The following is a 7,153-nucleotide window of genomic DNA, read 5'->3' as shown; positions in this document are numbered from 1 at the left end:
GCTTAGGGGCATTCTCTCAAAAGGCCGTGGAATGTATTTCATTTGAAAAAAATATTATGCTTAAAAGATGTAATTATTGTTTGAAGATAATGAAGTTCTTTTCTTCTCAAAAAGTGCATAAATATTACATCTAAGCACGGGAGGTACAAGGACCCGATTAATCTATAAAGCCCGGGATCTGTTCCCCGGACCATGGCTCCGTACCCTGGTTATTCTATAAGCCCTGGGCTCTATACTTTGGCTCGAGGCTCCGTACCTCAACCACTCCAAGTCCCGGGATCCGTTCCCCGTCTTAGGGCTGCGTACCATGGTTATTCTATAAGCCCATAGCTCTATACCTTGTCTCGGGGCTCCGCACCTCGACCACTCCAAGTACCGAGATTCGTTCCCCGGCCCAGGGATCCGTACCCTGGTTATTTTATAAGCCCAAGGCTCTATACCCTAGATCGGGGATCCGCACCTCGACCACTCCAAGTCCAGGTATCCGTTCCTCGGCCCAGGGCTCCGTACCCTGGTTATTCTATAAGCACAGGGCTCTATACCCTGACTCGGAGGTCCGCACCTCGACCACTCCGAGTCCCGGGATTCGTTCCCCGGTCCAGGGCTCCATACCCTGGTTATTCTATAAGCTCAGGGCTTTGTACCCTGGCTTGGGGGGCTCTGCACCTCAATCATTTACTAAGTACGGTGATGTATACCCAGCTCAGGGCTCAACATCCCGATTACTTAGTGAAAGTACCTGTTATTTTGCAACACTTGGAAAAATTCAGAGATTCAACATTCACAAGTAGTTTGTGATTAAGAAGAATAGCCTGATTATTATTCATAACTTAAAGAATTTTTGATCTATTTATGGAAAAAAAGATAATTCAAAAAGAAATTTCATTAAAAAAGCCCGAAGGAAAGGATTACAAGAAAAATTGAAAGAAAAAATACACTCCTACTCTAAATCTATGGGGCTCGACCCTGGTTGCTCTTCCTCTGTGAGGTCCTCCTTCTCCTCTTCAGAATCCTTAGCAAGGGATGTTATAGCTCGTTCGAAACTGGGACAATCTTCCCTATCCTCTGGAATTATCCCGGCTTCTTCAAATTGCTCTCGACACTTATCGAAATTGGTCTTGAAGAGAGGATAGGCCTGATCTTCAACAGTCTTCTTGAAATCCGAAGATTGGAGGAGGGAGGTTTGCCACTTATCTTGATTATGCTTAGCTGCAGCCATGGCATCTTCAGCAACCGTTTCCCGAGACATCTGTCTATCTACCTCATTAGTCAAAGAATCAGTCCTTGATTCTAAGAACGAGATAGTCACCTGCAGGGTCTCCTCCTGGACAAGTCCCTCAGTAACATAATTTCTAGCCTTCGCCAAATCCGCTTGAGCCGCTAATAATCGCTGATTGGCCTTATCCAAAGCAGCACGCAGGCCGCCAATTTCTTCATCATGGGCTGATCGATCCCGAGACAGCTCCCTTGCAGTTACTCGTGAAGCTATTGGGATGCCCGGGCTCGATTATTCGCAATAGTCGCCGTCGCAGCTACCTCTTCAAAGGCCGATACCATCATTTGAACACCCTGTGCAAAGAAAAAAATAAAATATTTTTTTTTAAAAAAAGGAAAGAAATGAGTTCAAGAAGTACACTAACGAAGAGAATTAAGTTCAATCCCTCGAAGAGTTTGGGGGTCAAGAGGGAGCTCTTCAAATGTGCCTCCTCAACATAAACTAGCATCCGTTTGAGGAGCCTGAGTCCAGTGGGAGTGGCTCCCTCCAAGAAAAGGTTGGCTCGTGTAGGCAGTTTGGATTGAAGGGGCTCGTTGGTTGACTGATTTTGTGGACGAGGGGTGAATTGAGTTGTCTGGTAGGTACCATGATTTCCGTCTCTGTTGCTTTGATCAAAACCAATTCAAGGCTTGTTAGCCTTTCTTTTCCTCTGAACGAGAGGAACATGATCTTCAGATTTTTCTTGGGAGCTCGCCCGAGTCCCCTCCAGATCTTGTCGAGTTTCTGCTCGGACAGACTCATTCAGCCAGGCCGCCTCCTCCTCAGTCTTTTTTTTCTTGGTAGCTGCCCTCCGAGCTACCAGTTTCTTCTCCTTGGGCGCCTTTTAGGCCGTCCATTTCCTTGCAAATGCCACTTGCATCTCTGTATTATCTGCACAAGGAGAATAAAGCTTGTTAATATGATTACAAAATAATAAAAACAATAGAAATAAGGAAGAACTTCAGGAATTAAAAGTTACCGAGTTGAGCGCCCGAGACAGCAACTTCGTCAACTACCCGCTCCATAGGGTCTTCAGCCCGGGCACTCAACTCGTATGATATTAAGTTTTCCTCATAAATGAGAGTCGATGAAGAAAATTTTTGAACCTTTGCCAAGTCTTGGCTTTGGGTGAATGGTTCCTTAAATTTGTATGATTTGGGAAGGGAAGGTTGTGTAGGAAGAGAAGGGAGAAACCCGGTTAAGCAAGAAAGAGGGGTCGGGAGACAGATGTAGAAAATGCATCAAGAAATCGGTATTTGAGCCGGGAAGACATGGATAAGGCATTGTATCCCAGCCGGCAAACGAAAAAGTAGTGAAGAACGAGGGGGTTAATGAGAAGGTCGTGCATTTTGAAAAGAATATAGACCGAGGCCATAATCCGAAAAGAATTGGGGTGGAGTTGGTTGATAGGTACGCCAAAAAATTTGGCAACCTCAATATAAAATGAAGGAAGGGTAATCGGAGACCATTTCTAACTTGGTCCCGGAAAAAGGTAGTAAAAATCGGGTGGGGGGTTATCGGCCCTGTTAGAGGGGCCGGAAATCAAAATTTGGAAAGAAGAAGGAATGAAGCCCATGGCCCATAGTTCCTCGTCATCCCCCGAGCGTAGTTTGCTGCTCATGGAAGAGAACCAAGGAACTCTCAGGGTCTTAGCTTGAGAAGGGGAAGAAGCCCGAGCTTTTCCCTTGACTTTGCCCTAGCTCTTTTTCAGAGCTCGGGAAGGGCCAGAGGATGAAGGTTTGGATCTTTTAGTTTTGAAGCGAAGAAGAGACATGTGAAGATGATGGGACGAAATACTTGCAAAAAACTGGTGGTCTGAATTCATCGGAATAGAAGAGCGCCGCGCGGTTGAGAAATTGAGAGAGTTGAGAGAATTTTGAAATTTCAGAAAGTGACAAATAAAGAGAGTTTGTTGTTATATATAGGTGAAGGGGAATGATCTCCACCGATGATATAAAGGTGAATCGGATGGACATGATGTATCTTGGAAATTATGCGGGTAGATGAAAAGACGCGCACGGAAATCGAGGCATGTCAGACTGATCGCATTCTCGGAATACGAAACGTCTCGGGCCGTTATAATTTCAGGGCATACGTCATCATGACATCATCCCAATTTTCCGAAAATACTAATTGAAAAAAATATTTAAGCCCGAGAGACTTGAGGCCCCGACACTCTATCTTAAGCCCGGGCGACATGAGGCCCCGACACTCTATCTTAAGCCCGGGAGGCATAAAGCCCCAGAAATTTTTTTTTCATGTCCAAGCGGCATGAATCTCCGATCCTTTTATAATGCGGGATTATTTATCTTTCTGTTTGAAGTACAAGTATGATTGATGGAGACAACTAGTAAGAATCTAGCTCGACTATTTAAGGAGAGAGTGGGGATACCTGTAAAGCCCAAAAATTAGTATGCGTAAAATCCATGCATTTATTTAATTTATGAAATTTTACTATTTTAATTAATTATGTTTATTTGATGCACGTTAAAAATATTTTATCGAGTTTATGTTTCAGGCGAATATTCGATGCGGGATCGAAGAAAATGACCGGCGATGATTTTTACAATTTTAAAATGTGGTATTTTATTTCAAGTTAAGAAAATGACATTTTTAAATGATTTATGAAGTTTTAATATTTTTAAAGTCTAATTTAAATATTAAGTTATTTTAGAATTTTAAATTTTTAAAGTTAATCAATTGTGTATTTTATTTTAATTTTTGGGATTTTTAGTAAAATAATAGTTAGTTAGTATTTTAATTAGTTTGTTAATTAAATAATTTAGTCAATAATATACTAACTATAACACACCCACACGTTTTTCTCACTTTGTTTGACAAACAAACACACACACACCTTCACTTATTCACAAACACACACACATCTTTAGCATATATACAACACACACCCACATTTCATTTAAAACATGTTTGAAGAGTAGCAAAGTTTTCCTTGAGTTCTTTAAGCCACCGTGCCCTTCCTCTCAAAATTTTCCAGCACATTTCTTTGAGTTTATTTCAAGAAAAATCGAGCCACGATCGTCCGGATCAACCTTCGCATCGTCTCCGCTTCGGTATCGTCGTTACGGTATTTTTAAATATCAAAAGACACGTATAATCTGTTCTTTCTGCATCGATCATGTCATATTATGTGTTGTGTTGTTTTATGCGTAAAAAATATATGTGTGACGTTCGTCGTTTGAGCAGAAAACGATTCGGATCAGTTTTGAATTAATTTTATATCTAAAATCACGTTTTTACTGTATTTTTAAATACTGCGACTTTTCGGTCATGATTCTGAGAAACTTTTAAACGTAAAAATTGTAGAACTTTTCGATATCTTCGATTTGACAGTAAATTCATAATTTTTGGATAAGAAACGAGTGAGTTATGATCATTTTTGTGAGACTGCTCAAACTGAAATTTTCTAAAAATATGTTCATGATATGTTCTTGAAGTTTTATTGTTGCAGGCTTCGTTGAGTATCGATGGGTGATCATTGCTGTGTTTTAAGTATATCCAAAATGATGTTCGGATGAATATTGGTAGTTCGTTTCGTGTCGTTAGGCACTTGGTTGAATTAGAAGTCGTAGGAATCGATTTGGTGTCAAATGTTGTGTTCATGAGTTGTATTGCGTTGTTTGTGTTGCGTAGTTGTTTTGGGGCGTTTCTTCGAGTTTGAATCAATGTTATATCATCCTAGGATGCGTCTTGAAGTGTTGGTTAATGGTCCTTTATGATAAAGTGAGTAGGATTAGGTCTCAAGTGTAGGGATTTCCGTTTTCTCGCGATTCCAGTACCTACACGGACCCCTACCCGGACCCGTACACGGGGTCCGTGTCTTTTTTCCTCCAAAATGCGAATTTCCAGTACCTACCCGGACCCCGTGTACGGGTCCGTGTACACCCTTTAAAAAAAATTTAAAAAAAAAATAATTTTTTTTTTTTAGGATTTGCTTCGGGGTTTTATATCATGGTTTAGCACCTTGGTTAAAATTTATTTATGTAAAATATAGGATTTGTTTTGTGGTTTTATGCCATGGTTTAGTACGATGATTATGCGAGGTCAAGTCTTGAGCGAACTAGAATGTCATAAGCTACTTATTCACTTTGGTGGTGAGCTCGAGTACCTACGTCTAAGACATGCAAGTTAAGTATTTAAAAAAATTCATGTTAGTATGTGCAGCAATGGCCCCAGTCGAAGTCCAACGAATCCCTCAACGCCAAGTAAGTAAGTATGATGACGTGCAAAGAAAATATTTTAAGTTTTGGAGGTATGCTAAATGTCTTGCGACCAAAGTATGTTTAGGATTGGAAAGCGTTAAATTATGAACGGGGACCAATCCGCCCGTTAAATTATGAACGGGTTAGATCGAGGTTGGAAAGCGTTAAATTATGAACGGTGACCAACTAGCCCGTTAAATTATGAACGGGGATCTTATGTATGTGGCAGTGGATACGTCTCTGTCAGCCCAGTACTGTGGTTTGTCTGATCAGGCATTTATTATGTTATGGGTCACTTGCTTTGAAACATCCTCTACGAAAAATGATGAAGTTATGTATGCTCAAGTATGTTCAAGTATGCAAGTATGTTTATGAAAGTTTTCACGTTATGGCACGTCTAATTATGTATGTACAAAAGTTCAAGTTTATTATGAAAGTTCAAATTTATTATGTATGTTCAAGTATATTATGCAAGTTTAAGTTTCAAGTTATGTACGCTCTATTTTTAAGTTGCATGTGGTTTTATTATGTAGTACTCGTTATTCTCAGTTTATACGTGTTGAGTCTTTAGACTCACCAGATTTGATCGATGCAGGTGAGTATGTTGATGAAGAGATAGGAGGTGGCGACCAAGGGGCAGGCTTGGACTGAGCGGAAGGCTAAACCCGAGGACCACTAAATTTATGTTTTTATGAAAAGTTTAAAATACTCTGCTTTTATGTTGGATGTGAGATGTTTTGAACAAATATGTTATTGGCAAATTTTAGTTAGTGATGTTGATTTCAAATATTATTATGATGAATGATGAGTGACGACCGTATGGATTTTATGTTTAAGAAAATTTTTAATTTTTCCGCAAATTTTGAAGTAGTAAAAGTACGGTACGTTACAGTTGGTATCAGAGCCAGGTTCTTGAAAAGGGTTATGCTTACTGCCAGTCACAAGAAGCTCACGAAGTCCCATCTCCAGTCTGTAAGTTTTAAAGTTTTGAAATTATGTTATGTAGTAAGTATTTAGTCATGATTTCAGCATGGGCATATTTAAAATTTAAGTTATGTGCATCTTATGTAATTTATATTATGTTCATGCATGTTGGGTAAATTTTAGAACAATATGCCTCCTAGACGTTTGATTGCCCGTGGAGCAAGGGATGAGGACAGAGAGACTTATGATGGAGAGAGGGCCACTCCTCCTCCACCACCAGATATACAGGCACAAATGCTTGCAGGCATGACTCAATTCTTCGCACAGTTTGCGGGGAACCACGCTGCAGCAATGGGTGCAGAGGAGAGACCCAGGCCAGAAGCAGTGTATGAAAGGTTCAGGAGGATGAATCCAAAGGAGTTCTCGGGTACCACTGATCCGATGATAGCCGAAGGATGGATCAAGTCCATCAAGGTAATCTTCGATTTTATGGAGCTGACCGATGCTGATAGGGTTAGATGTGCCACGTTCTTTCTGTCAGAGGACGCTAGGCTATGGTGGGAGAGCGCATCAGTGGCAGTGAATTTGCAGACTTTGACTTGGACGGGATTCAAGGAATTGTTCTTCGCCAAGTACTTCACTGAAGAGGTAAGATCCCGATTGACCAGAGAATTTATGACGTTGCGTCAAGGAGATAACAGCGTGGCAGATTTCGTCAGGAAGTTTGAGAGGGGGTGTTACTTTGTACCCC

This window comes from Primulina eburnea, chromosome 5 (assembly GCF_022965805.1).
Source record: "Primulina eburnea isolate SZY01 chromosome 5, ASM2296580v1, whole genome shotgun sequence".
Lineage (NCBI taxonomy): Eukaryota > Viridiplantae > Streptophyta > Magnoliopsida > Lamiales > Gesneriaceae > Primulina > Primulina eburnea.
The sequence above is the reverse complement of the archived record's forward strand: the minus strand, read 5'-3'. Positions refer to the sequence as shown.